This window comes from Monodelphis domestica, chromosome 3 (assembly GCF_027887165.1).
Source record: "Monodelphis domestica isolate mMonDom1 chromosome 3, mMonDom1.pri, whole genome shotgun sequence".
Taxonomy (NCBI): Eukaryota; Metazoa; Chordata; class Mammalia; order Didelphimorphia; family Didelphidae; genus Monodelphis; species Monodelphis domestica.
The window spans coordinates 306146687-306174265 of NC_077229.1; positions in this window are offsets into that span (position 1 = coordinate 306146687).

Genomic DNA, 27579 nt, shown 5'->3' on the forward strand with positions numbered 1-27579 from the left:
GTCTAATCTATACTCAAATCAATCAGTCAGTGTTGCTGTGTTGATAAGCACCCAGGATTGTCCAGGAGTTGCTATGTTCTAGATATGATGAAAGAAAGGCGCTTCTTTCTCCAAAAATAGTCACCTTTACAAAAAAAGAAAGAGCCTTCTCTAAATCCAGCCAGCTTTCCACTACACCAAATAGCTATGCCTCAGAGTTCTGATGGCAATTTCAAAAGAGGAGTTCCAGAAATATTTTAAACAATAGTAGCATTGTTGGAATATGGATACCAGCCTCCTAAAGAAACAATTTTGACAGCTCTCAGTTCGTTTTTTTAAAGTTCTGGTATGTTGTTTCAAAAAAAAAAATCTCACTCTTCCTACTGAACCTTGTTTTGCCACGGACACCTGTGATCCTCTTAAATTTTAAGCACTAATTATTATGGTGCTTTGGGGAATGCGGGCCATATTTGTTGCGCGGTTATGTAATCCCACTCTTTTCTCAGACCCCAGCAGTGGAGAAGACAAAGAGGAGTCATCTTAGCATTCCATGCCCTGTCTGGAGTCAAAATACAGGTGTTGGAGAATATGTTACAGCTTAATCTTCATATGTTTTGCTTTGTCGTTCTTTGAAGATTGCGATTTGTACATAAGTTCACAGGCTAGCTCTTAAAAATCTTTTGAGAAAACCCAGAGTTCTTTATAGTACACACTGGCTTGAGTTTTTTGTTTATTTGTTTCTTTATTTCTGGGGATTCCGAAGTTTACCAAAAGGCTGGTTTGACAAAGACCTCATGGCAGAGGAAAGACACTGCCGCATTATCAGCATAGGTGATTAAGGAGAGTGAGCCTACACTATTACTTCCCAGCTCCAATAAAATTCACTGAGAGGGATTGAGAGTCATCTTCTTTGGTGCTAGAAAATTGCTGATTTAGAAGAACCACAGCTGGGTCATCTCCAACCTCAGAAAATCAAGTTGGGGTTTGCCTCCCTAAGTAAAAACTGAGACGACTCTCTTTCAGAGTCTATGTCTAATAATTCCTACATCTGCAGTGGGATTTTCTTTTCCTCCATCAAAGGCACTTCTTGTATGGACTGAAGTGTGCCTAGAAATAAGGCTAGGTTTCCCCCCAGGGGAGGCTAGACTGATTGGTTCTATCTAAGGTTGGTGGGTAAGTCTGGTCCGAGAAGATGGACTAACAAGCCTCTGAATGCACCTAAATGTTGTTTTTAAATTCCTGCAACTATATGGGGGCAGGGGGGAGGGAGGAAAGAGGGGAGGGAGGAAAGCAAAGAAAGCACTATGTAATAGGACCTAATTCAAGTATAATCAATAGTCCACCTTTAATGGTTTCTCCTAATGCTCCAAATGGTTCTTCCCACTTGGTCAGCATTAAAGCCAACTCGATTATGAAATATAAGCAGCAATAGCAGCAATCTAAGTCTGATCGTTGACAGCCAGAATAATTTGGGATGATGAAAATGTCTCAAATATAAAAAAAGGCAAACTTGATACCCCTACCAGGGGAATACACTATATCAGAACTGCCATTTGATCAAGCTAGCCTGGTTCTGGATGGTTTTTGACTTTTCCCGTGAAGCTTTTGCTATTAATGATTTTGAGTTTTCTTTTGAATATTTCAAGAGAGGCTATATTCTCTAATCAGATGATGTCTTGATAAAAAAAATCAATTTTAAAAATCAAATAAATAAATAAATAAAATAGCTTAGCTACATTGCCCTTAGAGTTGGTGATGACTTTGATGACTGCGAGACTGAGGCTGATGACTTTGTGTAACTGTGCCTCACTTAAATCCAATTCACCTGCAAGTCAAGATATCACCCCGTGTCATTGGTCCCCTTGAAAAAAAATTAACAAGGTCAGTAATGCAGATACATTTGATTGGGAAGAGATTTAAAAAAAAAAACCCTGCTAAACAAGACCCAGCTAGGGGAAAGTGTGTGGTAGATTGAAAAAGATGTTCAAGTCATAATCAAAGGATCTGAGTTCAAATCCTGGCTCTACTTGACCTTAGGTTAAGAGACTCAACCTTTTTGGAACTCAATTTCCTCCATAATAAAATGAAAGAGTTGGATCAGATGGTCTTTGAAGATCCCTTGCAGTTCTAGCTCTAGGATACTGAGTAAGATCCTGATGTTCTTGTTTTCTACTCAACACAGCAGTGGATAGGCAAGGTTAAGCAATACTTCAACATGTTTATGTTTGAACTGTAGCTGTTTCCAGGGTACTCCCTGGACTCTAGGAACCAACCTTGGAGCTTCTGGGAATATTCTTACTCCACTTCTGGAAACTGCCAAATTGATTTCTTCTTCTCTGCCAACCTATAGTCTGAGGATTTCCTGAAGCAATGATTTGCCCAAGGTCATAGAGTAAGGATGTGTCAGAGGCAGAACTTGAAACCAGGTCCTCCATTACTCCCAGCTAGCTTCCTGATAGTCTTCTCACTCTGGTGATGCCTCTGCCCATGGTCTGCTCCTCTGATTGATGAGCCCTAGAGCACGATTTAATTAGATGCTCAGGTTTTCCATGATCCTTTCATTCCTAGCTCTACTCATTCTCCAGGGTTTTATAGGTCCTCTTTAGTAACTTTGCCTTCCAGAACTTTATACCTTCTTCCTCCTCTTCCTTTCTGGCTCATTTTAGGTATTATCTTCCACCCTTGGAATGTAAACTACAGGGATTCTCTCTTTTTTCTTTATGTGTATTCCCAGTATAGTGCCTGACACAGAAGAAACTTAACAAAATATTGTGTGTCTGTCTGTCTCTGTCTATCTCTCTCTGTCAAACATCTGTCTGTCTTTCTGTCTATTTCTCTGTCATCTATCTCAATCTCTCATCTATCTACTTATCTGTTATCTCCATAATCTCTGTCAATCAAATATCTGTCTTTCTATATGTTTATCTGTCTCCAACTCTCAATCTATCATCTATCTACTTATCTATTATCTATCTCTCTATCATCTCTCTATCTCTATCTTCATGGAATTGAGGTCAGATCTCTACATACTGTGTCACTTGGCTTCTTTAATCCTACAGTAGTGGGGAATATAAGCAAAAACCTGAATCTGGTAATTATATCCTATCTCTTTGTAGAAAAATCATTTACTATAAATTAATGCAGATGTGATTTTGTTGTTATTCGGTCATTTCAGTTATGTCTGACTCTCCATGACCCCATTTGGAGTTTTCTTGACAAAGATACTGGAAGAACTTGTCATTTCCTTCTCCAGCTCATTTTTACAGATGAGGAAACTGAGGCCAACAACATTAAGTTAATGCCCAGGGTCCTTCAACCAGGAAGTGTCTGAAGACAGATTTAAACTGAGAAAAATGAGTCTTCCTGACTCCAAGCCTGGCACTCAATCCACTGTGACACCTAGTTGCCCCATTGATGTGCTATGGGAGTAATATTTTTGTTCTTGTTGTTAATTTAATATAAGATTCCATCACCACAAGCCAGTGGAAATAGGTACTGTATCATTTGTCCCATCATATAAATGAAGAAACTGTGACTCATAAGAGGTTAAGTGACTTGTTCAAGGTCACGCAGGTTAAAAGTGGAGAAACTGAGATTTAAACCTAGTCTAATTAAAGTCCAGTTGCTCATGTTACCTCACTAAAATCATTCATTTTAAATCTACTGGTTATGACTCAGTAGCTTACAAATACTGAGTGGGCACTCACCTTTTGAAATGGCCTTGAGAAAAGTTGAATCTGCTTGAATCTTCATCCTGTAAAATTCCCATTGTTCTTGTGCCAAAAAGAGGCAAGTCAATCAAATGCCTTCCATTTTTTTTAACTTCCTCATGTTTCAGATTTTGTACCATCCTTGCATTTCTACATTTTTCTTCGTACCCAAAGCCGAAGTGACGAAATGCCACAGGAAAGGCTGTCTGCCTAGGATTGCCAATCTGACAGAGAGCCAGCGGCACTGGATGGCTTCCAAGAAAGTCTGTTCTCAAAAGATTTCCAGGCCAATTTTTGCAAACGCAAGAGGTTTGAATAAACATCCAAACTTCTGCATGCTTATCAGTCCTGAGAACCCCTGAACCTGTCACCCATAATGAGATCTGAGGTGGGTATAAAAGAAAAGTGAGATCTCTCCTGAATAAGGATTATATTTAACTTATAATGTCCTTCACTCCTAATTGGTTTCAAGCAGAAGGAGAGAGAATACTTTTTAATGGCTCCATCAAAACCATTGGCATACGTGGGTAGTAACAATACCAGGATGAATAATACCATGTAACATTTTGACCAGCATGAATATAAGCCTTAAAATGTGGCAGAGGTGTATGATAGCAAGGGGTGTGTTTTTTTTTCCCTTCAGGAATATATTACTATTTGGGCTCCATGAATATTTGATGTACACACACACTGGATTTTCAATTTGTTGCATAAGCAGATGGCGAGTAGTATAAAAAGATAAGACTTATTAAAAGCATGTGAATCCCAGACTGTTCAGTTTCTCTTGAATGCCAAAATGAGTATTCAGATGTTTTACATTAAAGTGCAAAATTCTTATGGGTGTCATTATCCACTAAATTTATGCCTACTTTCCTTATCTGTAAGATGGGGAAAATAATAGCATCTACTACCAAAGTTGTTGTGGGGATCAAATGATATAATAATTATAAAGCTCTTAGGACAGTGGCTGGCACTATATGAATGTTAACCATTATTATTACTTTTGTTGTTATACTTTTACACTTGAATTAACACAAAAATTCACAAATTTCCTATGACTTAAGAAGATTTATTGGGTGGAAGTTTTTAAGAAAAATATAGCATTCTTCAGGTAGGTAAAAAAATTGTCTATGCAGAAATGAATAGTTTATGTTGTTTGTCCTTCATTTCAAAGAGTATCAATGACATCATGGAATGATGTCTTGATTTATGTATGACTTGGATTTAAGTGAGACATAATTACACAAAGTCACTAAACCTTGCGCTTTCTTTCAGAGTCATCAAAGTCCAATGACAAGACAAAATTCAGAATGACTGGGAATGGCTTAGATGATTACATTCTAGATGCAGTGGATGACCTTGGCATCTTCAATGTCTGATCAAGCTCCAAGGGCTCCATAGCATCACTCACTCAGGTGCCTTCATGGGCCATTGGAACAAATTATTCTCATCTGCTCATTCTTCAAGGGAAAGTCTTCAGATGCATGGGCTAGATACCTCACCTAACTTATTGAGGGATTTAAGCCCCATCAGTGAGCCTATCTTTACCAGGGTGTGTATCCTACAGCTTGGAGCCACATGTGAGGTGGGCAAAAGAAGGACAACAGAGGTGAATAACCATCCCTGAAAAGGGCTGTGCAAGCCCTCGTACCAGAGGTGCCAGTCCTCCTTAAACTCCCTATATGCCCCATAGCAGCTTATAAAACAAACATAAAAGAATTATCTTTCATCTCAATCAATCAACCAGAATTTATTAAGGATCTAATATGTACCATGTAATGGAAACACAAACACACAAAATGAAATTTGTTGTCAGGTTGGTTATGTTCTGTTGGGGAGACCACATGTCCCCAGTGAAAAGAATATAGAATAAATAAATGTTTGATTGAGTGATTGGGTTACAGGGTAATTGGGGGAGGGGAGGGAACTAACAATTGGGATGTCTGGGAAGACATCATAGAAAGTGTTTCAGTTTCATTTTGAAATCAGTGACAGAGGAAATATTAAAGTATTTTTAACTATTTTTCCTGCTTTTTTTTTTGCAAAATTATCAAAGTAGAAATATGTTCTTCATGATTCCATATGTATAATGGGTATTATATTTCTTGCCTTCTCACTGGATGAGGGAAGGGTGGACAGAGGGAGAATTTGGAAATTTTAAAAAATTTAAGGAAGTTATGGATGAGGTTAGCTCTCTCCAAAAGTTGGTTACCACTTTGGGTTCCAAGTACTCTGTAGTTCCAAACTCTTAAAACTCTAAATCATGAATCTTTCCAGTGTGTTTCCTATAACAGTCAGCCAGTAACACAATTTGGTGAAAGCAAAGGCATTTACTAAGAAGGTTTAGTAAAAAATGGAGGCTACAAAACATTTCCTCAAAACCTAGGGTACAATCTATTACAAAAACACATAGTGTCTGTGGGAAGAATGGGGATAAACAAACAACTAAGATATTTCATGCCTAATATAGAGCCCTGAGACTCTTTCTCTTCTTATGATTCATGACAGTCTCCTAGTAGGCACAGTAGTTCTGCTGGGCAGGTTGCTTATTTGGGTTTCCTGCCCCTATCTATAGTTCACCTCCCCCATTGGGGCTAAGTTTCTCTTAATTTCATATTGATTTCTTTTCTCCACTACCAAGGATCATGCTCTTCAGAAATGCCTCTACTAAATGACTTCCCTCCATGATAGTGATATTTCTAATTTGGGGAGTAACTCCACTATAAGGGAGCAAGTAACCAGAATTTTGTACCCCAGGACTACCTTTCCCAACATCCTACTTTCATCCTCATGTCATGTCCTTACATTTGGGAGATAAGTTTTGTGTATCATCACCCTCTCTTCTCCTGCTTTCTTGGTGCGATAAACTTATCTTTAATCAGGCTTTATCTATTTCCTGTACTTTAAGTGATTATTAATGAATCTTATAAAATGTGATACTTGGAATTATTGGATATTAATTTTAATCTTACATTTCCATGGCTACTGTTAGGGACAGGAAAAAGAAATCTGAATATCTGCTATCCAGGGTAGAGTCATGAGGGGAAAGATAAAGAGTAATCTTACCCTTTTAAAATCTGGGCTCTTTCTCCATAGACGACTCTTTTAGATTGCCAGAGCTCACACTTCTTCATGGTTCATTTTGACTGAATTGATTACAGAACTTGAAAACTAGGTTTTTAAGTATCACCTAATCTTTGTCCAACTAATGGCAAGCTACTCATTTATATCCCTCAGTGAGAAATTCACACCTCAGCAGAAGGTTAAGAAACCCAAAACTTTTTCCTGAACTTTTATTTAAGACATTAACACCATGTTTCTGTCACTGGCCCTTCCTGTGACTTAATAAAACCATGAGCAATGGGAACTAACTGGTCAGAGGTATGTTGTTCAACTTTTCCACTTCCATCTAATTAGCCATGGAGCATGGCTAGTGAAAAGGCAAGGAGAAGGAATAGTGAACTCATTTGTTCACTTATTCATTCATTCAAGACTCATTCACAGCTAAACGCCTAGTAATGGCACCTAGAGATTTCAGTGGGGGTACAGGTGGGATTTCATATAAATAAACAGAGAAAAAGTCTAATATTTTATGTTCAACAAGCATTTTTCAAAGGCCTATTATGAATAAAGTACTATAATGAGGTCTAAGATGCAAATATGAAAAATGATATAGAATTTATAGTGTTAACTGAGAATAGAAATGGATACAGCATGCATATAATTAGCTCTAGAAAAGGTTAGAACATAAATAAATAGGAAAGACCCAGAGTACTATGAAAGATTAGATGAAGGCAATGTCAAGGGAATCCCTTCCATCCTTGGGAAGTAGTATACATAAAGACATGGGAAACTGGAGATCTTCAGGCAAAGGCTAGTGGGTGATTCTTAGTTAAGTTATAGGTGGGGGGTTCTCATTCAATGCATGTAATACTAGATGGCTTCTCAAATGCTTTTCATCTTTGATATTCTACAGGTTTGCTGAAAGAAGCAGAAATAGGTTGGTGAAGGTTTTTTGATTGGGATGTATCATTCATGGAGAGGTGTGTGAAGTAAGTAAGGCTGGAAAGTTAAGTTGGAACCAAGTTCTTTACCAGAAGAGTGGTGGAATCAGACCAGTATATTAGGAAGATTACTCCAGCAGTGGTATGAAGGATGGCTTAGAGCTTAGAAAGGAGACTGATGAAGAAGTTATTACCAAAGGTTCACAATATAGATCTGAAGTTGGAAGGAACCTCAGAGGGCATCTATTCCAACCTCCTCATTCCACAGATCAGTTATAATAGTCCAAATAAGTGGTAGGAAATTAGCAGAATAGTCCTTTGAATGGAGGGAGGAGGGGAGAAAGGAGAGGGGGAAATAGTCTTAAAGTTGTAAAAAGAGAATCAACAGGAATTGGCAACTGATATAAGAGGTAGGTTACAGGAAAGGGCAGAGTCAAAGATAACTGAGACTTTGATCCTGGGTGACTGGAAAAATCATGTTTCAAAAAAGTAAATAAGAAAAATTTTTAAAAAGTAAATAAATAAATCAAATTTTATAGGAAGATAAGTTCATCATTTATACATAATGTTAATAATATCCATGGATCACTAAAGTGGAGAGACAGAGTATGTCATTAAGATGGCCAACTTACAATTCAGAGCTTAGTAGAATTCTTGAACCACAGAAGGCATTTAATCAATACTTCCTGAATAATTATTGGTTCCCAACTTTTTTGAATATAAGGACTCTTTTTTTAAATGTAAAAAATAATCAAAGACCCCCTTTCCCTCACAAGGTATTAATTGTACCATTAATATCCATTGATTTGAAAATGTTATATTTAAAGTATGGGGGCAGTCAGGTGGCTCAGTGGATTGAGAGTGAGGAAGAGATGGGAGGTACTGGGTTCACATGTGGCCTCAGGGACTTCCCAGCTGTGTAACCCTGAGCAAATCACTTAACCCCCGTTGCCTAGCTTTTATCATTCTTCTGCCTTGGAACCAATACAGTATTGAATCTAAGATGGAAGGTAAGGTCTTTTTTTTTTTTTAAAGGGTACTACAGATTCCATTATACTATTAAAATACTATACATTTTATTAATCCTAATAATTTATATGCATTTGAAAATAATATATATCCTTTCATATTATATATGTATTTATGAGGCATTTAATATTATTTATTCATTATTCAGAAGGAAGTTGCTTCATTTCTTATATGGAATCATGTCATCTGACAGTGGCTAGAGCTGTTCTGTGATTTTAAGATGTTGGAAGTCAAGTTGAAGCAATGAGAGACTGTTTACAATAATTGCAAAGTCCCCCATGGGTCGATGCCCCCCAGGATATGAGCCATTGTACTCTACACCCTGCTGCTTCTTGAGCAGGTTATTGGAAATGTTGTTATGAGGGAACAAATATTAGTCATCTCCCTGAGTTGACTGCTGTTTTGATTTGGGGTCATTATGTAATGCTATGAACTGACTTTTAGATGAAACAGAAAATGTAATGGTGTGAAAAGGCCATTCAGCATTCTCTCAGGATGATTAGTTTCGATGTCTAATAGTTTCTCTTCAAAAATATTGTTTATCTCCACCCCACGCAATGTTTCATAATCTTTTCCATTTTGTGATACATCTCTAGACATTTAAGTTTTCAATGACACCCCAGGATGGATGGGGGGAAATATTGTATTGTCAAAAGAGCATGATGGTAAGGTGGAATGGATGTCACAAAACTTTGAAAGGTAAATGTGTTTCATCAAGGTAAGTGAGAGAAAGGAAAGGAGAGAGAAGAGGATTTAGAAAAGAAGAGGGAGGTAGAGGAAGAGAGAAAAAGGTAGAGAGAGGAAGAAAGGTTATAAAAGGCAGCAAAGAGAGACAGATTAAGAGAAATGAGAGGAGAAACTGAATATATTTCTACTTTACTTAAAAAAAATAGTTTGGATAGTTTAAGATTAGAGCTAAATGACAGGTGTGGCTACATCTTCAAGGGAGAGGCTGATGATACTAGTGAAGAATTTTTCTTTGGGTGCCTAAGCAGGGTTTTTCAAAGGTGACCAACTACATTCTTTTATTTTTTTTAAACTCTTACCTTCTGTCTTAGAATCAACTAAGTATTGACTGTAAGGCAAAAGAGTGGTAAGGGCTAGGTGACTGGAGTTAAGTGACTTGCCCAGAGTCATACAGGTAGAAAGTGTCTGAGTCCAAATTTGAACCCAGATCCTTTTGACTCCAGGTTTGGTACTCTTTCCACTGAGCCACCCAGCTGCCCCTGAAATTCTAACAATGGAGTAACCCTCACAGTGTCCTTCCTAGTTACCTGAAATTAAGAATCCCAGACCTCTTTAACTATTATGTAGGAGAAATATCCATTTTCACAAAAGATTGGGGAGGCATAGCTCGAGAGCAGTTTTTCTAAAAAGTATCTGAAAGTTTTAATGGACTGCAAACTCTTATGAACCAATGAAATTTAAAGCAATATTGGTTTGCATAAACAACAATATAGTGTTCATAACTAAGGAGTTATTTATTCAATCAGAGCTCTGCTCTGAGCAGATTACATCTGGAATATTGTGGCCAGTGTTGGGTGCCATATTTTAGGAAGGACATTGGGCAGGTATCCACAAGATTTGCAATCATTTCTTATCATATAACAATTAGGTGAAGAAACTAGGGATGTTTAACCCAGAGTTGAAAAGACTTAGGATGGATATGACAACTGTCTTTCACTATTTAAAAGGCTGGCATGAGGAGGAAAGATTAACTTTATGTTTAATGTAAGGAGGAATGGCCTAACAGTGGAAATTACTCCAAAATGAACTGCTTCTGAAGATACTGGATTTCCCCACTTATGTCCCCATTCATGGTCTTCCAAATAATAGTTGAATGTCTGCTTCTTGAGAATGTTGCATAAAGGATTCCTGAACAAAAGCATATATTGAAATAGATGGCCTCTGAGGTCCCTTATAATTCTCAGATTCTTTGAGAGGTGGTGGTACAGACTGTGCTAATCTTCAAATATTCAGTTGTTTTTTAGTCATGTTCAACTCTTTATGACCTCATTTGGCATTTTAAAAAAAGAATTCTTATTTTATTTTATTTTTCCAATTACATGTAATAACAATTTCCCACATATCTTTTCTGAAGTTATATTATCCAAATTGTCTCCCTACCTTCTTTTCTCCTCCCTCCCAGAGATGGTAAGTAATTTGATTTGGATTTTACATATATTATCATGCAAAATATATTTCTATATTTTTGCTTGCTATAAGAGATTAATCATATAAAATCAAAACCCCCAAATCAAAACCCAAATAAACAAAAGGGGGGAAAATAGCATGCTTTGACCTGCATTCTGATTCCAATAGTTCCTTTTTTTTTGGAATTGGATAGCATTCTTTATTATAAGTCCCTCAAAATCATCCTAAATCATTGTATTGCTGATAATAGATAAGTTTTTCACAATTGATCCTTCCACAATATTGCTGCTACTGTGTATAATGTTCTCCTGGTTCTGCTTATTTCCCTCATTCCAGCTCTTTCTGAAATCATTCTGTTCATCATTTCTTATAGCACAATAATATTCCATCACCAACATATGCCATAATTTGTTCAGCCATTCCTCAGTTAATAGATATCCCTTCAATTTCCAACTCTTTTCCACCTCAAAGGTTGTTGCTATATTTTTATACAAGTTGGTCTTTTCCCCTTTTTATCTCTTTTGACTATAGACTAGTAGTGGTATTACTGGATCATTGTTTTAGAGCCCTTTGGACATAGTTCCAAATTGCCCTCCAGAATGGTTGGATCAATTCACAATGCCACCAGCAAGAACATATCAATTTATTAAGCAATGCATGCCAATTGCCCAACAAATTGGGGCCAGGCTCCTTCCTCAGCTTAGGGTTGGGCCCTGTATTCAGAGGAGGTAGACATTTTATTCATTAAAACCAATTAATCAAATAAGACCAATAAATTAAAAGGGAAATACAATATGTGGTGATCTGATTTCTAATTGGACAAAATATTTTCAGCCTTCCAAGTTGAAATGGGGAGACTGAAAAGGTAGAATTCCCTGAATTCAGATAAAAGAAGTGACTTTCTCCTCAAGCACCTGTAAACAATCAAAGGAGCATGGAAACGATAACTGATTGATCAGGACAAGGTCAGTTTTCAGATAAGACATATGGATTGCTTTGCATGTATACTTGTGAGAAAACTCCTTACATCAATCCTTGAATGTGACTGAGTTTCTGGTCAGAATAACCCAAGTCCTTGGTGAAGCCTCTGCAAGCAGTGGATAGAGGTAGTCCAGTTTTTCAGCCATGCAGGACGAGGTTCACACAATGAAATAGGGGTTTCTCTCAATTCTTACAATTGAATAAACAAGACAGAAGTTGGACCAGACCCATGCTTGAATAGAAAGGGAACTAAGCTAGCTTCAGAACTGAGTCATAAAATGTAGTCAATGTGGTTCACTTCATTCCCACAATTAACCATGTATTGTCCTAAACTCCTCGATTCCCTCATTTTATATACAGGCATTGATTGAGTATCATAATCAGACTTGCACTTTAGGACAATTCCTTTGGCAGCTAGTGAAGGATCAATTGTGGTTGGGAGAAACTTGAAGCAAGGAAATCAATCAGGACATTACAACAATAGACCAGATGAGAGAAGATGAAGACTCAAACTGAAGGAGTGTATGAGTAGGGAAAAGGGAATTGGAATGAGTGTGAGGAAGAAACAGCAAGAATTGGCAAGAGATTTGGAATATGGAATGAGTGAAGAGTTGTGTGGCTTGTGTAGAAGAATGGTGGTGTCCTTGACGAAAATAGGGAAGTCAGGAAGAAGAGTAAGCCTGGGATGGGGGAAAATAGGAGTACTGTTTTGACCATATTGATTTTGACAAGGCTATTGGACATCCATTTGCAAATGTCTTTTAGGCAGGAGGTGATATGAACCAAGAATTAATAAAAGAGAGAAGGGCCATATCTACAGATTTAGGAGTCATCTGCATTAGGAAGATAAATGAGCCCATGGGAGCTGATAAGGTCATCAAAAGAGTATAGAGAGGGAATTAGAAAACTACTAGAACAGAACCTCAAGCTACATTCACATTTAAGGCAGCATACATTTTAAGAAATTATGTAGAATTTTGATATATGCATACATAACACTTTGTTATAAGAGAGACTTTAGGGAGGCAATTTAATGAATTGAATTAAATGCTGTTTTATAATCAACAAAATATAAGTACCTTTGTACTTTGTATCAATCATTGTATACCAAGTGATTTCTTTATTAATATTCTGCACTTTGTAAAAGTTGAATCAAATTGAATAGAGGCTAGTGAGTTGGATTTTGGTTGCTAGAAAAATTTCTACAATGAAGTTAAATAAGGAAAATTTATGAGCAATTTGAATGAATGAAAAAAATCTAAAGGTAGAAGGTCTAGCAGTTCCATATTTTAAACTATAGTAAAAAGCATTAATTATCAAAACTATCTGGTATAGGCTAAGAAATAGAAGAGTAGATCAGTAGAATAGGACAGATCTGCAAAAAAGATTATAGTAGCCTTGTGTTTGGCAATAATAAAGATCTAAGTTTTAAGAATAAGAATTCATTATTTGGTAAAAAACTGTAGGGAAAACCAAAAAGCAGTCTGGCAAAAAATATAGACCAATATCTTATATCATTTACCAAGATAAGATCAAAATGGATATATGACCTAGGCATAAAGAGAGATATCATAAGCAAATTATAAGAGGGAACAAATTACCTATCATATTTATGGATAAGAGGAGAATTTGTGAATAAACAAAATATTAGAAAGCATTGTAAGATGTCAAATACTTTTGAATACATTAAATTCAAAAGGGATTGTACAAATAAAACTAATCTAGCTTATTAAAAGGAAAGCAGTAACTTGGGGGGAAATTTATAGATAGTTCTTGGATAGAGGTTTCATATCTAAAATATAGAGAGAACTTTGTCAAATTAATAAAAAAAAATTGAGCCATTCTCCAAATGATAAGTGGTCAAAAGACATCAACAAAGTTTTTGGTTGAAGAAATTAAAGCCATATATATAACTACGTGAAAAAATGCTCTAAATTTTTATTCATTAGATAAATGCAAATCAAAACTACTCTGAACTATTATCTCACATCTATCAGATTAGCTAAAATGATAAAAGGGAAAAATGACAAATATGAGAGGAGATTATTCTGATAGAATACTACAATGCCAGATTAATTTTAAAAAAATAGAAAGACCTTCACGAAATTATTCAGAGTGAAATGGGCAGACCTAAAGAATATTATATACAGCAACAGAAATATCATTTGGAGAATGAATTGTTTGTTCACCTCTATAGGAAGAACCAATAAATAGAAATAAGCAACACATAGCTTTATACATACATGTTTGTCAAATGTGTCTTCTCTAGTGGGGGGAGAGGAAAGAGGGAAAGAGTTACATGTATTTTAGTGTAACAAATAAATACGTTAAAATTAAAACCAAGGAATTGTGTTAGTATTTGCTTCCTCAAAAACTGTCCAACTTCATTTCCTTTTTTGACCAGAATTATCTAGATCTTTCATTCAATTGTAATGGTAAAGATGTGGTTAAATATGAAGAGGATCCCTTACAAAAGCTGCTTGCTTGTTTCTATCTAATGTCTTAATCAAGGAAATATATAGTGACTGTAGATTATTCTCAAAAACATTTTAAATATAGGTTTTCAGGTTGACAGTTATTAGTGTTATCTTGCTTACCTTTATTTTTGGTAGTAATAAGGTCCAAGGCTCTTTCCACACCTTCAGCAGATACCTTGACAATTAATCCTTCAAATCCTCTAAATTGTGTAATCTCTAGCACAGGTTTCTTCAGTCTTCTAACTTTATGTCTGGCTGTTCGACTGGCTCTAGATCCAAATAATTCTACTCTTATCTAGTTCATATTTCTCTATCTTTTCTACCATTATAGCATGAAAAAATGCCCTTTTTCTATCTTGGATGATGTCTTGATTTTTTTCTGTATTCTAATTAATTAAAACTGACTATTAAAGTTATAAAAATAGTAATAGAGGCCTGTACCAACAGCTGTCATGGGTATTTTTTCATTACCAACAGTAGTTCCTGGCTTGCTTACAAGACAATTTCTTCTTCCAAAATGTGGAGAAAGAGGAGATAACTTTTATAACTTCCATCTGCAGTTCCTAATTCTATCTTTAGGGTTAAACAGAACAAGCTTATACTCTTTTCTTCCTGATAGGCCTTCAAATGCCAGGGAGCACCTATCATGTCTACCATAAACATTTTCTTCTCTAGGTTAAAGTGCCTCATTGTTTCAATTGATCTTGTAAAGGATTTCCCTCCATCAATTCTTCACTCTGTGTTTATCACCAGCGGTGAGAAATATATTCATCATTAGTTCTTTGATCAATAATTGAGTTGATCAAGGTTCCTAATTCTTTTGAAGCTTCCTATCTTTGCAATGTTGTTATTGCATAAATTGTTCTGCTGGTTCCCCATACTTCATTCTGTATTATTTCATACAAGTCTTCTCGGATTTCTCTGAAACCACCCCTTGATCATTATTACAGCTTAATAATATACCATTATATTGATGACATATTGATATTATTTATTTGGCCCTTCTCCAATTAATTGGCATTCCCTTCATTTCTAGTTCTTTAAAACCACTAAAGAACTACTATAAATATTTTATGCATACCATTTCCTTCTTTCTTTTATTTCTTTTATATATTGATGTTGTTGGGCCAAAGATTGGCATAGTTCAGTAATTTAGTGATAGGGGTAGACAATAGTTCCAAATTGTTTTCCAGAATGACTAGACCAATTCATGATCAAACAGGCATTAATTAACTTGTTTTCTCACAGCTCTCCCTATATATATATATATATATATATATATATATATATATATATATATATATATATATATATATATATATATATATATACATTTCTTTTTTTGAGAGGTCATCTTTGCCAACTTGATAGGCTTAAGATAGAACCTCAAATTTGATCTAATTTTTGTTTCTAATTATTAGTGATTTGAAGCATTCTCTCCCCACTGAAGATAGCTTATTTTAAATAAACTTGGAAGTCTGTTATAATGGATTGATAGTTTTCAAACTGGTTGACATTTGAAAATAGTTTTTGTACTTAAAATTCATTTTAATAAGTAATACTATTTTCCTATATAGCCTGAGCAAATCATTTCCTTTATCTGGACCTCAGTTTCTTCATCACTTCCTTATTTAAAAGTAGTACTGTGTAATGTATATAATATAGTGCATTGAATAGAGTCAGGAACACATTGCCTAGACACATTGCACACATCCTATTTTGGATGCTTACTAGCTCTGTATCTTAGAACAAGACACTCAATTTCCTTACTTGCAAAATGGACATCATAAAACTAATAATACATACCTAGCAGGGCTCTTATACGGTTCAAATTAGATGAAATATATATGGCACTTTGTAAACTTTAAAGCACTATATAATTCATATTTATGTAACTTGATATTTATATAACTTATTGTTATTCTCTGAGAAAAGGAGATGTTAGACTAGATGATTTTTTTAGATTCCTGCTCCCATAGTCCTCTGGTTTTAGATGGGCCAGCTATATAGATATGAACTATTTGCTCCTAGAAGATTTTCTTTTATGGCAAATATATATATTTCTAGCTACCTAGCTATCACATGTAGAAGAAAGTCCTCCTCCTCTCTCTCTCTCTCTCTCTCTCTCTCTCTCTCTCTCTCTCTATATATATATATATATATATATATATATATATATGTCTATCTATCTATCAATATATATATATGTGTGTGTGTGTATTTATATATGTATATATGTATTCATGTATATGTACCAAGATAAGGAAAAATGGGTACATGATTTAGACATAAAGGGTAATATGAGAAACAAATTAGAGGAGCAGGAAGGAAAATTTATCTGTCTGATCTATGGATAAGAGAAGAGTTTATAACCAAAAAAAGAGAAAGGGAGGATCACAGGAGGTAATGTGGATAATTTTGATTATGTTAAATTAAAATGTTTTGTACAAATGAAAAAAGCATAAAATTGGAAGGAAATTTTATTGATAATTTCTTGGATAAAGGTCTCATACCGCAAAAGTCTAGAGAGCTTTGCCAAATTTATAAGAATGGATCATTTCCCAATTGATAAATGTTCAAAGAATATGAACAAGCCTTTTCAGATGAAGAAATCAAAGCTCTGTATAATTAAATGAAAATGCTCTAAATTATGATAGATATACAATACAAATTAAAATAACTTTGAGGTGCCATCTCAATACCTGTCAAATTGGCTAAAATGATAAAAGTGGAAGTAACAAAGTTTGTAGGGGATGTGGGAAAATGGGAATAATAATAAACTCTTGGTGGAAGGTTGATCCAAACATTTTGAGACCAGGCTAGAATTATGCCCAAAGAGTTATACAACTATGTCTCCTCTGATCCAACAACACCACTATTAAGGGATATTTCCCAAGGTGATGAGAATAATAAAGGAAACGAGCCTATAGATTCTAAAATATTTTTACTGGCTCTCTCTGAGGTGACAAAGAACTGGAAATTGGAGGATCAATTGGGGAATACTTGAATAAGTTGTGGCATATGACTGTGATAGAATACTACTGTACTATGAGAATTGATGAGCAGATTGGTTTTTAGAAAAATGTGGAAAGACTTGTATGAAATAATGTAGAGCAAAAAAAGCAGAACCAGGGGGTAGCTAGGTGTCTCAGTGAATTGAGAGCCAAGCCTAGAGACAGGAGATCCTAGGTTTGTATCTGACCTCAGACACTTCCTAGCTGCGTGACCCTGGGTGAGTCACTGAACCCCCATTGCCTAGCCCTTACCACTCTTCTGCCTTGGAGCCAATAATCAGTATTGATTCTAAGTCAGAAGGTAAGGGTTAAAAAAAAAAAGAAAAAAGCAGAACCAAGAAAACTTTGTATTATAGTAACAGCAATATTGTTTGAAGAGTAACTGTGAATGACTAAGCTATTATTCAGATCAACTACAAAGGATGTATAAAGGAAAATACTATCCACTTCCATATAAAGAACTGATATACAGATGTATGTATGATATACGTATGTATTGTATGGTTCCACATATATATCTGTATCAAATATTAGCCTTCTCTCATGTGGGGTTGGGAGGAAGGGATACAAATCAGAACTCAAAATGTAACCAAAAAATTAAATATTTTTCAAAAAACAAATTTCATAAATAAATAGTTCTTCCCACTTTGACAAAGATACATTCATAATCAAATATATAAATTAAATACTTTTTTAAAAACTGGTCTTGCATGAGATCTAATTAGTGCTCTCAACTAAGTAATAAGTTCTACATTTGAAAGGAAACATTAAGAACTTGGAGACAGGCCAGATAAAAATACCAAAAATGATTAAAGGGTTGAAAGGAAAACTCAAAGAGCAGCTGGCGCAAGTTTAAATTCTGGGTCCTCAAGCAAAATTTTGAAATATTCTCTTCTCCAGTCTACCCCTCTCCCCAAAATTACTTAATGCACAACAAAGATGTGGGGGAAAGAACAGTAAGATGTCCTTGAGAGTTAATAAGAATGCTGAGGTAGAGGTAAGGAACTGGATTAGAGGATCAGGGCTGAGGATGAGATGGTGGGGAGAGTCAATAATAGCCTTTAGGTATTAGGAGTTGTTCTTGATTTTCTCTGAAGATAGGAGAAAAGATAATACATTCTCAAGTGCTGACTAAAAGGTTTTGTTTAGATTTTGAAGAGGAAAAACTAATGATGATGGCTGTAAAACTTCAGAATAGCTCACTAAGAAGGACCCTAGAAGTGCCCCCTCTAGAATTTATTTAGACGATTAATACTTCTTATGAGTTGGTATGTGCATAGATATGCAAGGAGTTAGGGATATAGACTAAATGGTCACAGTGGGTCATAATATGTTAGAGATTGAAAGGGATCTCAGATGTTATCAAGATCAAGTGACCCAACACCCCACAGGTTTAAGTGGTAAAGCCAGTAATTCAACTTGAGACCATTGGCTCTAGACCTCATGCTTTTCCTACTCTTCCACTTCTCCAAATAGATGCTCCAATGAAATTATTGCTAAATATACAGATCTCAAGCCCTGTTGGAAAAGATGTGTTCAGTGATTCAGTGATTCAATGCCAATCTGATGTTATCTTGTAGGCTGTTTTGATAGGGAGGTGGGTTACCTATTAGTCACCAAAAAATTCTGTACTTCCTAAGCCAGCTCTTTGGATTTATTGTCACTACATAGATGTATATCTATAGGTATTCAGGGTCTCCATGGTTTACAGTTATCTTTATAGCTATGCAATGGAACTTCCCTCAGGGTCTGTTTGCTGCTATCCTCAGGCAAGGAAGTTTTGACTTCAGGGACTTGAGAAATTGTCTTGAATGATTTCCTTGCTCACAGTCTGCTAACAGAAGGGAGAAAATCCATTTGGGACTGGATTAATTCTTCTGTACTAGTGGCTATTCTCTATGTATCCCATTTGACTCTTCTCATTTATACAGCTGGAGGTATTTGCTCTGAGGTGCTATAGTGTAAACAATGAGAGCACATATGTTATCCAGTCCATCCAGGGCTCCTCGCTTACTTTTTTTTCTTCCAGATTTTGAACCACAATTGACCCTTTCAAGGTTTGGGTTTGTTTACTCTTAGAAACTTTAGACTTCCTGTTTCTATCAAGACTGTCACTGCAAAGATCATTGGGGAAACTATTCCTTGGATAGAGCCTATGAAAGAAATGTAAATGAAACTAGAAGTCATGGATTCAATTTTCCATAGATATGTTTTTCTAAAACCATAAGGGTTTTAAGTGCCCATAAGCACTCAATCCAATGCAATTTGGTGTTTGCGTGACTCCCAGATGTTTGAGAAGTAATTGATGTTTGTTCATATGTCCTTATTTCCTGGGCTTCTGATCAAAAAGTTAGACATAAAAAGTACCTTATGCTTACCCTGTGTCCTTGATATTAGGTTACTGATTTGAATTTCCAGTTTGGATGATAGCTATGCTTTTTATGGAAGCGGCAATGGTACAGCTTGAGCAAAGTATATTAGGGACAGAAATATGATGATGGAACTAGAAAATATACACATAATATATTACAGCAAGCATTTTGCATTCATCCTAAGGCAAAAAGCTACGGCAAAGTGGTGTATTATGAAGTAATAAATCACCACTTTGGGTATGATGTACTTTGGTGATTTCTATATGGGCAAGATGAAGCGTAAGATTTAAGGAGGAAAAAATCAAAGCCTTTTGAGACTTTCTCTATAGGCCCAGCCAATTACTAATAAAAGCAACAGAAAAGGTACCTTCAAATAATTCACCAAACTTAATTTAAAAGCACTGTTTGCTAGCATTCAATTCAATAAACATTATTAATAATAATAGTTCATGATTAAATAATGGTTTAATGTGTACAGAGAGCTCTATGTGCATTATCTCATTTGATCTTCAAAATAACCTTGCAAGGTAGATAGTACAGGTATTAGTGTCCCCTATTGCAGATAATGGAACTAAGACTAAAAGAGGTCAAATGACTTCTGGAGTCACAAAGTCATTAAATGAGAGAAGAAGATTTTTTAACTAAGGCCTCTCTTCATCACAAGTTCACCATTTTTAACCATACCCTAGTCTATTTTTTCCTCCCCTGCCTTCCTCCACCTTGTTGTTGCTGTTGTTGTTGGGTCATTTTCAGTCCCGTCAGACTCTTCATCACCCTATTTAGAATTTTCTTGGCAGAGATACAGGAAAGGTTTGCTATTTCCTTCTCTGGCTCATTTTACAGTTGAAGAAACTCAAAAGTGTTAAGTGACTTGCCCAGGGTCACACAGCCCATATGTATCTCTGAGGCCGGATTTGAAATCATGAAGATGAGTCCTCCTGACTTCAAGCCAGGCTCTCTATCCACTGCACCACACTATACTACCCTAAACTACACAACACTACAATGCACTATAATAGAGTGCATTGACCAAGTGGAGACAGCTATGCTCAGGATGAGGAGAGCTAAACATTTGGGAAAAGAGAAGGACCCTGTCATCTTGGAGCTTAAAGCCCAATATTTAATATATAAGCAATAAAGCATATGTCATGACTACTAAAACATCAGCCCCTGACCCCTCAGCATTTTGCAAAACAAGCCAGTTGTCTCTTAACAGCAGGGAAGAGTCAACTCCTGAAGCCTCTCCCTAAAATCTTTCCTAGAAGCCAAATTATAGATATCTTGAGGGAAAGTTTCCAAAAGTGGCATGAGCCCTTGGAGGAATTTACATAGTTAATGTTCTGTTTTACCTATCTTTGCTATCTTGCATTGAAAATTAAGTAGAGGGAAAGGTAAAAAAGAAAAATATCATTTCTGAAAAATCTTCTTTTCCATCATTGTGTCCTACATCTAGACCTGAGGTCCGTAGTCCTAGACCTGTGTTGGTAAGCCTGTGCCACCACACATGGGGGATGCTCCCTTCCCCCTCTCCACTGTACCTGAGGGCATTTCTCCCATCACCCACCCCTCTGCCCAGCAGCCCTATGGGTGCAGCACCTACAATGTTACAAGCACTATATTAGGCACTGGTAATCCAAAGACAAGAAAATGAAAAAGTCTCTGCCCTCAAGGAACTTACATTTCTACCAGAAGAACAGTAGAAGGTTGGGGAAATAGGAAGGAAGTCATGCTAGCACCTGAGCTGAGCTTAAAGTGGAACTTCGGGACTCAAGAGATAAAAGGGAGAAAAGTGGGCATTCCAAGTTATCCAGGGGACATAGGAGATGGAATCTATCTTTTTTTGCTGGAATTAAGAGTCTGTGAAGGAGTGGAGACAAATTAAGAGAGCTGGACATGTCAAATAGAGGAGTTTGTATTTTATCCTAGAAATAATGGGAAGCCTTTGGAGCTTTTGAGCATGAGAGTGAGCTGAGAATATCAATACAGCATCTGTTTGCATGGTGAACTGAAGAAGAGAGAGACTAGAGGCAGGACGTCCAATAAGGTTACTATTGTGGTAGTCCTAGTGAGAGATGATGAAGACCTAAACTAACATGGTACCAACATATGTGGGGGAAGGGGAGCAAATATGAAAGATTGTAAATATCTCATAAAATCTGATAAAATGAAGTACAATGATCAGCTGTGAATAACAACTATTATCAGCAGTGCAAGGTTCCAGGATAACCCTAGGGGACTCAGAAGGAAAAAGGCCACCTACAGCCATAGAAGGAACTGGCAAAGTCAGAATGCAAAAAGTCAGAAACTTGACATTCTTCACTTTATTTCCACCACGAATTTTTCTCAAATGTAAGTAATGTGTCTTTCACAACAATGATGAATATGGAAATGTGGACTATATGATAATTCATGTACAACCTAGATCATATTCCCTGCTATCTTGGGGGAAGGGGGGCATGGTGAGAGAGGAGAGAACATGAATCCCAAAATGTCAAAAAATGATTATTAAAAATTGTACCAACATGTAACTCTGGAAAAAAAAATTTTAAACAGATCTGACAAGACAAGACAAGACTGGTTTTGAGAATGAGGAGGATTTGTCAAGAATGACCCCAAAGTTGTAGATCTGAGTGATTAGAAAGATGATGACAAAATAAGAAAGTTAAGAAAAAGGTTTGATTTAGAAGTAAAAATAATAACTTTTGGATATATCGAGTTTGGAAACCTTATTAAAAACTCAAGTGAAGATATTTAACAAGCAGATAGTTGGTGACTTGGGACTAGAGCTCAAGAGATAGATGAATGAATGAGCACTTTTTAGATGACTACAATGTGATTGGGAACACTAAAACAAGTAATAAAGAAAGTCCTAAAGTGATTTAAAGCATAACAATACATAAAAGGTAACCAGGTGATTTGGGACCCTCGGAGAGCATTAGCACAGTGATGTGTTTAGGGAATGGCCTGCACAAACTGGGGCTGGGATGGGTTAGATTAGGTAAACACTATTTGGCTAGGAATGAGAATCATGGTTTAAGAATAGCCTCTAGTGTTGAACTTGGAATTGTGTGTTTTATGGTAATATATGTACCTTTCTTCTTGGGGAAGGGGGAGGAGTTAGAGGGAGGGAGAGAACATGAGTTACAAAATGTCAAAAAATGAATATTAAAAAATGTATCAACATGTAATTTAGGGAAAAAATTAAGAATGTCCATAAAAACTGAATATGTATATTTGAAACTCAATTACATAGAGTCAGTAATTGAACCTATTGGATCTATTGAGATCCCCAAGAGAAAATCTAGAAAGAGAAGAGAAGAGTGCTTGACATAGAGCCCCGGGATATGAGAAGGGAGACGATCAAGCAAAAGAGATGAGAAGCAAACAGAACTTTGGAAAAGACCCAGGATAAAGCAGTGACATGACAATTTCAAGAGCAAAAGCTATCTAGGGGAAGGTAAAGATAATAAAGAATCAGTTTGGAAATGAAATTAATCTGGCATGACATTCTAGATTTTACTGATGACTCCCTTCCTTTCTAACTACTCACAAACCATGCCTTTAAAAATGAATTCTAGAATCTTGTTTGGAATTGTTCACATTCATTAGTCTATAATTTCAAATCTTGAGCTTGTTCTACTTATTTTCTTTTTAATCAGGACTTCTGTCCTTCATCAGTCATGTTGTTCTCCTTCTGTCCTCCAAACTCTCTTGCTGTCTCTCTCATTCTCTGTCTCTGTCTGCCTCTCTCTTTAATAATCCTTGCCTTCTGTCTTAGAATCAACACTAGGTATTAGTTCCAAGGGAGAAGATTGGTAAGGGCTAGGCAAAGAGTTAGACAATTTAAGTAACTTGCCCAAGGTCACAGAGTTAGGAAGTGTCCCAGGCCATTGAATCCAGGACCTCCTGCCTCCAGGCCTGGCTCTGTGTCCTCCAATATCTTTCAGAAATAATTGACAGTGGCTTAACAATCATACCTATGAATTCTATCAGTACCCATATCAAATTTTCATAAGGAATCAAATGAGGGCAGCCAAGTAATTCTATAACAATTTCTTGCACCTTCAGTTTCACCCCTCTGCTAAAATTTCTTGTTCTATTCTTTCTAGTTCAAAAAAGAATTCTCCTAGTGAGAAAAAAAAACAAGCAAAATAAGAGTTAATAATTCAGTCTTCTCACTATTGTCAAGTAAGAAGCCAAGGAAGAAAATACCAAGGAGACAGTGGTCAATAATATCAAATGCTGCAGAAAAGTTGAGGAATCTGTGAACTAAAAAAAATCATTGAATGTGACAATTAAAAAATAACATAGATCAAGAGAGAAAGAAGTTATATTGTAAGGATTGAAGAATGAGTGATTGGCTATTGAGCAATTGGAGGTAACCCATGCAGATTTCCTTCTTGAAGCTCTAATCAATGAAGAAATAAGCATGTCAGGAATCTTCCTGCTTAGCTCTTCTTGGCAATGTCATAATCATCAACTCCTAAAATATAATAGAATTTTAAACATACAGGAAACACAAAAGCATTCCTGAAAAGAATACAAAATCTCTATCTCTGTGGGTGGGGGAATAATTTTTTCCTAGAGAAAGCACCAGAAATGTAAAATTTTGATGTCAAAAACTAAATTCTTAGGTTTTTTTTTATTTTTCCCCTTAGGCATCTTCTAACATCCAACATTTCATGAAAATGTTTTATGAAATAAACCATATTAAAGGTTATCATAATATAAACCTAACATAGGTGATAAATATTCCTGAAAGAAATTACAATTTGTGGACTGCAATACCAGAGTATTCTGACTTATTTGGGGGAGTATATATCTGAACAGAGTGCCCCTTGCTTATTTGATTATAATTGTCTAACATTTCCTGGTTCACACAATTCTTATGAATGTGGAGCCGTGTTATAGATGTGATACAAAAAAAAGAGCCTCTTTAAAAGGCTGCATGGTATAATTCCAAGAAGACTTGGACCTATGTTTCAGTCAGTCTTGGCTATGTCATTTATCAATTTGGAATAATGTCACTTAGCCCCTTTATGCCTTAGTATCCTCATCTGCAAAAAGGAGGGGGGTGCCCTCTATTTTTAGAATTATTGGTTACTACAAATTCTCCCTCATTCTCATGTTTTTAAGAATCAAATAATATGTGTTATAAAATGTTCTTTAACCTTAAAGATGTCATAACTGTTAGAGGTTATATAATATTAATTGTAAACACTTCTTTCACTAATTTTAAAGGGTACAAATTTTATTTTTTACTAATTTGGAAGTATATTTTTATCCAAAGAACTCTAAAAGAAAGATTGTAATTTGGAACTTTCAATACATTAGAGAAAAATATAGATATTCTCTCTCACTGGCAGTAAAGAGATGTTATATCTTAGCTTTCTGGGAATTGTCTCTTTTTTATTAATCAGATTGCATAGTCATAGTTTGGCTCAGTGGATTTTAATGTATTGTTTTTAAAGATACATTTATGGCCCTTTCAGTCCAATTATGTTTTTTCCCTTGTAACATAAACTGTAGAGCAGACAATTTTTTGTAAAAATCCAAATGAAAGCTTCCTTTAGCCAGAATTATTTTTATTATCACATGACACTAGTTAAATAAGCTCCCAATTTTTCCAATCAATAAATCAAAACAAGAAATGTATGTCCAGAAAATAAAGTAGGCTGGCCATGTCAAGAACAAGGGATAACCAATGGATAGTTCATATGCTATGTCTATATCCAGACAATATACACAGATATAGAGGAGTGTTCCTGAGCACTTTTGGTGGTTTACCTATGGAATATTTCTAGAATGGCATGAACAGTAACAATAGCTAACACATATATGACACCATAAGGGTTACAAAGTGCTTTATCTATTGCCTCATTTGATTCTTACAACAACTCTGTGAAATGGGTGATATTACTATCTCCATATAAGAAATGAAAAATTGAGACTAAGAAAGATTAAATGGATCTTTCTGCTAGTAAGTCCCTAAGATTGGATATAAACTCAAGTTTTCCTTACTTGAAAGCTGATATTCTATTAACTATATCACATTGAAACCTCACAGAATGTATGTTATACAACATTAGAGCTCATAGACAGGCTATGATTTGCCTTGTCAGAGGCAGTCCCAACACTGGTGAAATCACAGGTTCATCAAAGATTCAAGGTAACCAATAAATATGAACCAGATTTGAGTTGAAGTAGACAAAGGATGCCAACATCATAATAGCTGTCAAATGTGGGGCTTACTTAAGAACTTAATAGTTGGCCATCAGAACATTCACAAGGCAAACTGAGTCATTCAGAGATTTCTTAATCAGCAGTTGTATTAGAGTAGTATAACAATGGACTGTTTTAAAATTATTCTGCTAGTTGTTTTCTTGGACTCTCTACTTCAGCAAACCAAGGAAATGATTGTGTTAGTTTCTTCTCTTCTTACCTCAAGTAAGTTTATTCTACAAGGGCTCGTTTTAATCAATAAGTCATCTAATGGTGTTAAATATTTTAATGCTTTGAAACAACATTCCAATTTTGGCTTCACTTAATGCATCTCTGAACCTTGATTGCTATTTAAAGTAGTTGCCAAATGTGTTCTGTATTTGGAACTGGGAATGGTTACTCCTCCCTTACACCAATAGCTAATATTTAAATAGCACTTACTATGTGCCAGGTACTGTGCTAAGGGGTTTACAGTTATTATCTCATTTGATACCTACAATCATACTAGGAGTTGGGTTCTATTAGGAAACTGAAGCAAACAAAGTTAAATGACTTGCTCAGGGTCACACAACTAGTACGTATGGGAAGCCAGATTTGAAGTTAGTCTTCCCAGGCTTGTAGAACTGAAGAAGAACAAATAAATTGAATTGACTAGAAACTTCATATTATACTCATCAAAGCATCAAATGAAGACCACTTTTCTAGAAAAGTATGTATTTTGGAGTTACTTTTAATGGTATGTATATGAAAAGGAATAGATTCTAGAATGCAAGTTCCTTGAATATAAGAATTGTCTCATTTTTATCATTGTGTCTTTAACACCTAAGAAAACATCTGATACAGAGTAAGCACATATATGTTTGTTGGTTCGTTGATAAAAGATCCCACTAACTCAACTCAGTTCTCTCAGGAAGCAAGTCCTGACAGCAACCCTGCCAGAAACAATAGGAAAAGATTCTACTTCTACTAATCACTAATCTGCCTTGCAGTGAGAATGTGGTTGCAGCACATGGTAAGAGTCTTCTGGAAAATTTCATTGGAAACATAAGGAAAGGCTTTAAAAAACCCAACAAAGAACTGCATCTTTCTTTCTTCCAAAACTCTTATCAGGGCTAGAGCAGAATCTAATTTTGGCTCAATTATAAAAAAGAATTTTGCCATCAAATTAATGGTAGGAATCTATTTTAAGATGTCCAAACTAGTGTCTGCAAAAACTTTGTGCAGATGGTATGCTCTAAAAATGCTCTTTGGTTACTCTTAAGATGTGTATTGTGCATTTTGACCTGACCTCTTTTCCTTGATTTAGGAAATTTCCAATGATGGAATGCCCTCTAATAAAGAAGATAAGCAGCTCTCTATGACTTAGAGAATATCTGAAGCACTTAAGGATAATTGAACCAACTGGCTCCAAGACACACATCCTCTATGTGAGGACTTGAATCCATTTCTCCCTGAATCTGAGGTCCCTTTACTATTCTCTGTCCCACATGGTATTTCTCTCTCTCTCTCTCTCTCTCTCTCTCTCTCTCTCTCTCTCTCTCTCTCTCTCTCTCTCTCTCTCTCTCTCTCTCTCTCTCTCTCTCTCTGACACAGTTACATAACTACCAAATGTATTCATTTAAATTTGCATCCTTTAA